The sequence below is a fragment of the Mandrillus leucophaeus genome, unplaced genomic scaffold (genome assembly GCF_000951045.1).
Source record: "Mandrillus leucophaeus isolate KB7577 unplaced genomic scaffold, Mleu.le_1.0 Scaffold114, whole genome shotgun sequence".
NCBI classification, from domain to species: domain Eukaryota; kingdom Metazoa; phylum Chordata; class Mammalia; order Primates; family Cercopithecidae; genus Mandrillus; species Mandrillus leucophaeus.
In genome coordinates, this window is record NW_012099654.1 from 2,506,630 (window position 1) to 2,517,001 (window position 10,372).

The 10,372-nt window shown below is 45.6% G+C and overlaps 1 protein-coding gene and 1 pseudogene across 2 annotated transcripts in view; both read right to left on the reverse strand.

Annotated features, from left to right (window-relative positions):
• SV2C (synaptic vesicle glycoprotein 2C) overlaps positions 1-1,369 on the reverse strand; it is a 296,496-nt gene extending 295,127 nt beyond the window's left edge. For both annotated transcript variants that reach the window (XM_011996436.1, XM_011996431.1), the window contains exon 1: positions 1,029-1,369. The gene's annotated coding sequence lies outside the window, so the exon portion shown is untranslated. The remainder of the gene's footprint in view (positions 1-1,028) is intronic.
• A 3,291-nt stretch (positions 1,370-4,660) lies between these two features.
• Positions 4,661-10,372, reverse strand: part of LOC105551635 — a 10,956-nt pseudogene continuing 5,244 nt past the window's right edge.

Here is a 10,372-nt window from a genome sequence, read left to right on the forward strand (position 1 = left end):
GCCCCTCCCCCTCCGCCCCCGCGCGCCGCCTAAGGTCCCCGCACGCCCACAGATCTGCTCCCGATTGTTCATCTGTCGCGGGGTGCTGGCTGCCCCAAGCCAAGTTCATCCCCGTATTCCGCAGTCCCCCTGGACCCAGCTCGGGGCGCTCCCCGCGACGCTCTGGAGAAAAGTCTTCCCAGTTCTAGAACCCAGGCGGAGGGGAAGAAGCCCACTAAGAGAAAGGGTCAGAGGGTCCGCTAATGGCCTTCACTACCCTCATTGCCATCTAAGATTACCCATTATTTACTGGGATCGGTCCCTTTCCCCTCTGAGCTTCACAGCCTTGGGTCTGCTTCGCCTCGCCTGGTGCACAGTAGGCGCCCAATAGGTTTTTGCTGAATGAAGGCGTTGTGTAGGAAGTGCAGGCGGCTGACAAAGAGCTTCAGCCCCGCGGGCTCCCCTGCTCTCCAGCCCTCTCTTGCTCTCGCTTAGACGCTAGACAGGCGCTTCGGGAATGCATGTGGGAGAGTTTGAAAATTCATGGTGTTTCTTTCAGGCTCTCTCAGCACTTACTGCAGCTGCCTCTGCTCTCCCGCCACCCGCACGTCTGCAGAGGGATCCCCGCCGAAAAGTTGAGCCTAAGGCTGCTATGAAGGTATAGGTCCAGGTACCCTGCCCGTCAAACCACACAAGCAAAAAAGAGCTTGGCGGTCGCTGCAGACGCGGCCCCTGCATCGCCTCTGCTGCCCACCCACCTCCCCTGGGAATCCCAGAGAAAGTGCGACCCAGTCCCCAGACCTACCCTAGCGAACCTGGGGGCCACTGCATCTATTTTACCCCGACTTTCCCGGCCCCTCCTCAACAAAGGCGCCTACCCAGCAGCGGGCACCTGCAGCCGTTTCCCCCGGGGCAGGCGGGGCAAAGTTGCGCTTCTGAAAGGTTGCAAAAACTTCCCCAGGCTGTAGCGCCCGGCCACCGGTCGGGAAGAGAAATCCAGTAGCCGGGGAAGTCTCCCCGGGGATGCCCGCTTCGCCTCCCCGACTCACCGCTCCAGCCGTCGGAGACCCTTTCCCTGAGTGGTGTCAGCACTGCAGCCGCCTCCGTGCGGGCGCCGCTCCGGCTCGCTTCCCCGGGCCGCCTCCGTCTGCCACTCTCGCCTGCAGCGCGCAGAGTGGTGACTCCTCTGAGCGTGTCAGCGGCGAGAGGAGGGGCGGGAAAGTGACTCCTGGCTTGCACGCTGCGGTCCTCCTCCCCTCCTCCGCCTCCCTCCTCCCCCCGGTGCTGCAGTGCCGGGCGGCGGCGTGGCGAGAGTACCAGCGGTGCGCAGGGTGTCACGGCGCGCGGGGGAGGCGGGCGCCGCGCGCCACTCGCGGTGCTCCGGCAAGTCGCGGTGGTGAGGCGCTGCTGAGGTGCGGGACTGGGGCAGGGGGCGGGGAAGGAGAGCCACTTGCCAGTGTAGGTACTTCTGGAGAAGTCAGGGCTCTGAGTTAGTAGCAGGTGAAGGAGGGGGGCGGCAGTCCTTAATTGGTCACCAACTGTGACTGTGCGTTGCGCAATTGGCGGCGACCCGGGTCAGGTCCAGCGTGAGACGCCAGGGATTTCTGACTGCTGGACTCTGTTAGCACCGGACAAAAAGAGGGTTTGTATTCTATTTCTGGGCCTGGGATTGACTTGTTACTTCAAGTTGGCTTCCAGGGAGCAACCAGGCAGAGCTAGATTGCCTATTTCCCCCAGCCCCCACCCCGACGCTGGCAGACAAGTCCAGAGGAAACTTGGGCACAGCAAGAGCAAGCAGAAGAAAACTTCGCTAGGTTAAGTCTAGTGTCTCCCCAATGCTAGATAGGGCCAGACAGCTGGGCTCGCAGGCAGACATTGAAAGTGGCGCCTTAGGGGGGAAACAACCAAATATGAGAGAGAGGGAGAGAGGGAGAGAGGGAGGGAGAGAAGGAGGGGGGGGAGAGAGAGAGAGAGAGAGAGAAAGAGAAAGAGAGAAAGAAAGAATGAGAATGAGAATTTTGCTTGTGTTGTCAGAAACAAACATGTCTCCCTTTGGCGTGCAGGAGACCCCAACTCGCGCTTCACTGTTCCAAAGCAGTGGAGAGAAACTCGCTCCGCGAGGCCACACCCAGGCCTGGCGCACCCACCCAGCGGCACCATCGGAGGGCGTCGCCCTCCCAGGCCTTCCGACGCGGACCCTGCCATCCGGATGCTGCGGGAAGTAGGGCATCCCCACGTCCCTGACTCCTCCAGCTCCGCGCTGTGATGGAACCCATGTGGAGTGGGAAGCGGTCACACAGGCGTGTGCCTTCCGCGAAATCGTGGCTCTTGTGGTGGTGACCCAAAGCGAGACAAAGCGCAGCGCCAGTACGGGCTGCAGTGGTTGGAACTCAAACACACACATCTCTCCGCGAATGTGTTCCATACATGTAAATATGCCTGGGTGATTGAATGGATGGCTGAATGAACGCTGTGTGGATAGAAATACAAATGTTACATGTATAATGCAGGCGCCAGGGAAGGAGAGCTATCAGGCATCCCCAGGCTGGAGCCTCCTGCACGGAGGAGCCGGTGGAGCCAGGCCGTTCGCCCAGGGCGGTGTTAACTTGGGCTTTCCAATTCGATTTGTGCCACTATGCAGGATACTGTGAAGAGAAGAAAATGGAGACAACTCTTGGCCTCTCATTTTCTCTCCTTTCTGGTTCAGACACTCTGGAACTGTAAGTTATGGTTCTCATGTGCTGTTGAACCTACACTTCCTTGCTCGGTCTTTCTTGTTCTGGTGAGAGGCTTTGCAGTCTGTGACCGTAGGCGGTGCTATGAGATGGTCAGGCAACATGAAAATTAGTGAACGTGCTCATTTTCATTTCGTGGATTCTTCTTAGTAAAATAATTATTTAAATACTTAAATAATTTAAATAGTTAAATAATTTAAATAATTATTTAGGCTAAAATTAATGTGCTGCTACTATGACAAGGAAGTGCCTATGAATCCAGCATTGGAAATACAATTGTGAAATTTAAAAATAACAAATCCTATATGGATTCCCCACATGTTATTTATAAAAATTTGAGCTTCCAACTGCAAAATGTGCTGGCAATTCACTGAGTTCTCAAACGGGTACCTTTTTGAGAACCTCCCCCAAACTGTTGCTGAATAATGGATTGTTTCTCCAAGTGACAGAAGTTCAGAAAACCATGAAACAAACCTTAAAAGCGATCAACGTTCTTCATGCTATGCTGTATCATCTTAAATCATTCTCCTAACTTGTCCATGGAAGATATATATATTTTTAAAGTGGATTGATTTTTCTACCTCTGGATTTTCGTGTCTTGATGCATTTGAAGGTAACAGCTCCTTTAGGAAAATCCCTGATTGTGTGTTTGCAGGAAACATCCCATTTAAGACCAGGTTGCACTGGAAAAGGCTATTTTAACGTTGTGTCTTTGGAGGATAGGAAACACTTTGTCATGATGATGTTGTGCCCTGGTTCCTGGACTTGCCCTCTAAAGCAGTTCTGGTTCTAGGGTCCTGCCTGGCACACACCTTGGCTCCAGGCCCCTTGGATCCAGCACTCAGACTGGTTTTATTCACGCTGTCATTATAATGAAATGTTTTCTCTCTTCTGAAAACACTTGTCTTGTAGAAGCAGATGGAAGGAAAAGGGGTACAACCCCCAATCCCCACAGAATCCCAGTGCTCTAAAGTCATTGCCCTCCTACACATCAGGACTTTTGTTCCTCAATGCAGAGTATCTTCCTGTGATGCTAAAACACAAGCTGTGAAAGACACCTAATGAGCATGAGAGGTCTGTTTTTGCATCAGCAAAGTGGTTTTGATAAAAATAATTCACACTAAGTATAGATGCTATAGTGGCTATATTTTATAATATACACAAGAAGCACAGTGCCTAGTACATAATGGGTATAGAATAAATGTTAGTCACTCTTCCTCTTTTAGTAGTCAGGGCAAGGTTTTCCAAAGGCTGTGCTTTGGAGAATTGGTTTTGTAAGATGCTCTGGAAAGTCAGAGTTACACCTGGCTTCCACAGCAGAGGTCTGAAGAGAGCCCCATACTGTTGGACCAAGTTTGTACAGCTCTCCACTTCTCCTCATCATCATCAGGAGTCTATAGAAAAGTGCAGACACCTACTCTTCTTAACCCAACACTCAGCTTCCACAACACTCAAAACTATTTTTTGGTTCTTTTGTAATTTTAATCGAGATACTACTATTCATTTTTAAAAATTCTCTCTTATAAGCACCACATTTTAATATCTAAGTCAATATTGGGGGAAAGAAACACCACCAAAAACTTCCCTTCGGAACAAAACAATGATGTTCATTCCTCCAAAAATCCACATTGAAAGTCTATCATAACCAAAACAAAAAAAAGCCCACGGAGAAATAAAAAGTAACAAAAATCACATTCTAGGGTGTTAGGACATTTGGCAGTCTTTACTGTGCTGTCGAACCATCCTTCAGCTGGCTTTCAAAAAAATAACACCCTAAGCTCATCAAAATATACATTTGCCATTTGCTTTTTAAAATTAAAAATAATAGTTAAAAAGAAAACTTCAAGGAATTCACAATCAATTGTCTGACTTGTTTCAATGTCATGTACAGCATATGGAAGTGAAAAAGGCCATTTGCAGCACTTGTGATTAAGGGATATTCATCTTCAAGGTTTAGCTTTCTTCCAGACAGTGTGAAATACCCACAATTCGAAGTTTGAAGGGACATAGACCTTTGAGAATCCTTTGAGAATTCCACAAGGCAATGCAGGCACCCAAGCTGTTCTTCGAAGGGTGGCAGGGCTTCTGTCAGATTGACACAGTTCCCACGTGTAAAATATTTCCCATCCTATTTCAATACATTCATTGTGGGGTCAAAAATCAGTCCGAGAAACTCCCACGTGGAATCTTGTTCCGGAGATGTGGATATTGGAACAGCTGTCAAATCATTAGTCACATAATCCAATTCTCTCCCTTCTCTGGTGTGCCTCTTCAGTATTGGAATACAGTCTTCTATCAGAGCCTGATAGCAGTCTCCTTTCAGATTGTCTACAACATCACCACATGTGTTTTGCATATATTTCTTACATCCATCAATCACCATTTGGTCAATCTCTACCATAGTGACCATCTTTGATTTTAGTTTGACTGTTTCACATAATATGCCCCCATCTCAGCCTCTGAGAGTCAGTACCTCTTTGCCAGTGCAATCTGCTTTGCTGCTGCCTATGATGGCCCAGGTATATGCAAATCACTCTGCCAAATCAACATCTCTACTAAGGATAAGAATATTTCCAAATTGCTTCTAGTGTAGAATTTTAATGTTCCAATAAGGTGAATCTTCATTATACACCACTTCATCTATGTCATATTCGACCAGGCGCCCATTGGTGGTGGACCAATGTCTGTTGATGGCCCCTCTTCAGACTATGGGTGGTAATGGCTTCACCAGCCCAGTACTGTCTTGACTCAATTCTTTCATTCTTTTTTCTACTTTGTTCGAAAGGCTGTCGATCTCTTCTTTGCCCTGCAGGTCATCATTGTAACTCTGAAGGTCCAGCAACATCAATCCATGTAGGTAAATTCTCAAATTGGCAAAGATGCCGTTTTTGTGTTTCCATTTGTAGATTGCTAAATAGCCAGGTGTGCACTGACTCCGCCATCCCGTGCTCCTGGAAAATGGACTGGAGGCCTGTTAGAATGGTCTTGCCATCAGCTTTGGCACTGAGCATGAATTTGATCTTGCTGTGCCATGCTGCTGTCACAGTGAGGTGAGGCCCTTCTGTGCCATGCTTCAGGGAGGTGGCTGTGGGAGCCAGGGGGTGGGGGCATGCCTGTGTCAGGCTGTGGCCCACAGGAGTCAAAACAGTATGTTTTGAGTCTACCAATGTTCATCTTGTTAAGCCCTTAATGCCTACTTGTATCAGTACCACAAGAAGCCCCAAAATCTCAAGTGCTTTTCTCATCTCTTACGTTCTAATGCTCATAAGGCTCAGCACACCTAGTATTCTGTCTCTTTCTCCCTATCCAACTCCTGAAACTCTCTGACTATGCCTCCTAGACTTCGAAGTCCACTGTTAGCAAAATGCCCAATATCCTCAACTTCATCTCCAAGTGTTCTCTTCACCTTTTTGTTCTCATGGAAGTATGGCTTGCCTTCCTAAGAGGCTGCTCTCCCACAACCCTCTCAAGTGATGGCTGACTTTTTCCCTCCAATGCTTGCATCACTTGTGTCTGGAGATAGGAAAGTGGTGTCCTTGTTCTGCATTGCTACTTCTGGAACATTCTTCACCACTCCTCCCTGAAACCTACTGCTATAAATCTCCTTTCATCAGGTTATTTCACCCACTACTCTTAGATGTGGCTAGCAGACTCAGACCTCCAGGTAACTCCACAACTTTCCTGATTGACTCCCAAGTCAATGTCACTTCCTGAACACTAATCCTGTTTTAATCCTTGGCAGTTTAATATACACACAGATATTCATTCCAACCAGTACAACCCGTAGACCTGGGCAAACAAGGACTTGGTCTCCATGCTCCATGCCTTAAACAACTCTAAAGTTTAAGACTTAGAGACCACCTCTCTGGTGGCCAGGTTCTTTTGGTGGGGTCACTTAAGCCTACACCCAGATCCACGTGGACCCTATCCCCGTTTCTCCCCTTCAGTGTGCTCTTCACCTTTCTTCTGACCCCAAAACTCATTGTAGTCTTGACCAAATGCCCCAAGGAGCTGCAGAGCTCCCACTTATGAAGTCAGCCGTGGATGTGTAGACAGGTCCTGGTTCTAGGAAGGCAGTTTGGCAAGTGGGTTGCTCTGGTGGCTGGTGCCCCCATTTCCTTTCCAAAATTGTGGAAGATCGGCAACCAGAACCAGAAGGGTGCTGCCACATTGAGTTTGGGTAACTCGCATTGTTTCCATAGACACCCCGTCTCCTACCCTCCTACTCTCCCTCTTATTTTATGTTTTTAAAAATTAGTTTGTTTGAATCAAGATCCAAACAAGGTCTACCATACATTGCAATTGGTTGATATGTCTCTTAAATCTCTATTTATCTATTGGTTCATCCTTCCTTTCTTTTCCCTTAATAATTTACTATAGATGAAGAAACCTTATGTCCTGTAGAGCTCTCCACAGTCTGAATTTTACTGATTTTGTTCCCGTTATGCTATTTAATAGGCTCTGCTGCTCCCTATATTTCCTGCAATCCAGAAAATAGATCTAGAGGCTTATCAGAGGCAGGGTCTTTTTAAAATGAAACTACTACATATATGTCATTTAATTAGGAGGCATATACTAATTGTCTCTTTTGTGATGTTAGCAGTTATTGATGATTATTGCTATTTATCTACTATTTCATTTGGGTTTTGCTAAATGATAAAATTCTAATGAATATTTCTCGAACAGCCATCCTCCTATACTTTTATGAGATGGTTGATAGCAATATGGTGGGGTAGGTTTTCCTTGTCTTTTTAATGTGAGGGGGATACAAGACAAAACCTAGGACTTGCACAAGTTATTGAATCTAATAATGAGGCACAACCCACCCTCCATTACAAGCAATCTGAAGGTTTACACTATCAGTATAAGGGAAACCAGAGACCAATTCTCCCTACCACTACCAATATAGGCGACTACCGAAAATGTTGCCTTGATGCTTAGTATAGCAAGGGAATGTGGCTATCGAGTAGAGGTAGAATATGCTTACCTGAGAAATTTCAACTGAATGCAAGTCATAGAGATCTCTAGCCCCAAATTCTCAATAAACTATGAATTCAGTTTAATATTGAGTTGGCAATTTCCCAGTCCCTGATAGAAAGAAATGCAAATCCTATGTGGAGGAGCCCTCCTTCATCCTGGAGTTCAAAAAAAAAAAAAAAAAATCACGCAAATAAATGAAAGTTAGAAAATAATGAAGTACACAAAATAACAATACACAAGGAAGCATGATACCATGAAGGAGCACCAACACAAATAACAGAAGAAACTTCAATCTTTTCTTGATGAAAGACTTCAGATGTTAGAACTATTGCTCATAATTTTTACTTTACTTAAAGAAAAATATATGCAGGCAATAGGAAACTATAAGGAATAACCAATCATATTTAAAACGGCGCCAGATCAATCTTCTATCCAACTCTGCTGGTTGCCCTACCAGCATTCAGTACAACTTCCACACATATATGCATACTTTATGCTTGCCTTAAAGACTCCTGATTTTATTTAGGGATTTACCTTTTAAAAAAATGACACACATATATTTAACAATACAGTTTTCTGCAGAATGCTAAGAGCACTTTTCATATTTTACAGAGGGGCTTGAAACAATATGGACCTTCTATTAATACTCATACCATAGCACAACCAAATATAACTCCTACATAGATGCATTACAATGTGCTTAAAGGCTCAATGGAAATAAGGCGAAAAAGACTATATAGGTATTTTACATAACTAATTGAAAAATAAATGCAAAAAAATAGTAAATAAAATTTAATATGGTCTCATGTGCCCCGAGGAAAGTGGTGCCTGATTTGGAGGAGTGATTGCTATGTGCAAATAATCTACTTGGAACTGCTCCCACTATAGGGCATTCATCATCCACCCCTTTTCTATCAGACATGACAATGCCAATTTCCTTTACTTGATAGCAATGTCTTTTAAGATCCACAAAACAACTGCAAAATTTAAGTTTGTGCCCTTCTTTCTAGCTTCTGGGTAGACTTCTTTTATTAATCTAGTCAGTTAACTCAAGGTTGCATCCATCTAAGTGTAGATCTGCCGCTCGCTAGACCCCAGGACAGCTTGGGCATGTCTTTTCTTGGTCGGTGGGTGTCTCCGACTCTTTCTTAATTTCTTCCAGTGCAATTCATGACTCCACTGCCATCTTCTTCTGACAAGCTCTCGAGATTCTTGCCCAGACCTCTGGCCCCCTCAGCAAACTGAGATCTACCACTTTTCACGTGACCATGTGCTTTTGGGAATGGGCACATTACATTGTAATTGGTCCAAATCAGTCATGTTAATTCCTCTCTCCCTTCCAGTTATCGGTTTGGGCATGGACTTGTTACACAATTCTGCTCAATGACATTTGCAGGGAAGATTTCTAGACAGCTTTTGGAAAAGCTCCTCCTGAAAATATAAATGAAGGAAAGAAGTCCCATTTGTGGCTTTAGACATTATTTGCTTGAATGTGACATATAGAACTTTGCAAATATCCTGGAATCATGGAGGAGAGGTAGTCTGATGACATAACACATGAAGGATGTGAGAGTTAAGTGAATTTCAGAGAAGTGGAGCCAGAGCCCTGGTGTGCCATGTCTGGAACAGCCCTACTTCTGTTGTGTAGTAATAAATTTCCTCTTTTTTTTTTAGAGCCTCTTTAAGTTAGAGGCCTTTGCTCATAGCTGAAAGCATCCTTATACTCTCCCCAGCCCTAAAAGAGTACCTGGCACACAGTAGATACTCCACAAATGTCTACTGATTTGAGTTGAACTGTGTTTCAAGTTTATTTCTGTTGGGAAAACAAGAAGGATGTCTCCATCTGTTGTATTCCAAGTTTCTAGCACATTTACTACATTATGGAAGGTGTTTGACAAATATTTGCCTAAAGTCAGAACGGCTTCAGGATCTTAGCAAGCAAAAGGAAAAATTTAGGAGTCCAGATGGAAAGCTGGAAATGAAAAAAATATTAACTCAATGAAAACTTAAGTTCTGGGAGTATTTTTCTGCTCAAACTGCCACGGAAGAAGCTGCCCCAGGCAGGGTCAGAGAAAGAAACTTGGAAGAGGTCTGTAGCCTCCTCTGGTGGCTCAAAGGGGAAGGCAGTGTGTCACTTAGAAGTGTGTGGCAGGGTAGAGATGGGGAAGGAAGATGAAAATGCCCACAAGAGGTATTTTTTGCTGAAAGAGGCAGATTTTGATATCTGGAAAACATTCTTGTTAAGAAGGAGAGATGAATTAAAGGAAACTCTAGGCCATTCAGGACTGTACGACGGGTTTGCTTCATGGGCCCATAACTGCATCTCTCTATGTTGTTTGTTCCTATATTATCTGCACATCTAGGATAAGGTAGTTTTTGTCACTCAGAAAATGTCTGACCTCAGTAAATGTGGCAACTGGTAAGATGCAAGGAAGCGGGGTGTTCCTGATGTTTCAGTCCCAGGAAGAGGAGCTACCATTACCTGAATGGTGACTGAGAAGACTGGAACCACATCATACAGCATTGTGGGGTCACAGTGATTAGTTTGGAGACTCCAAAAAGAAGTAGAGCTTCCCAGAAGAAGCACAATTCACCTCCTTTAAATCACTCCATGATTATACAGTGATTTAACATGCAAACTCCTTTGCCTGTTCGCGTGTCTCAAGTCAATGCCTACC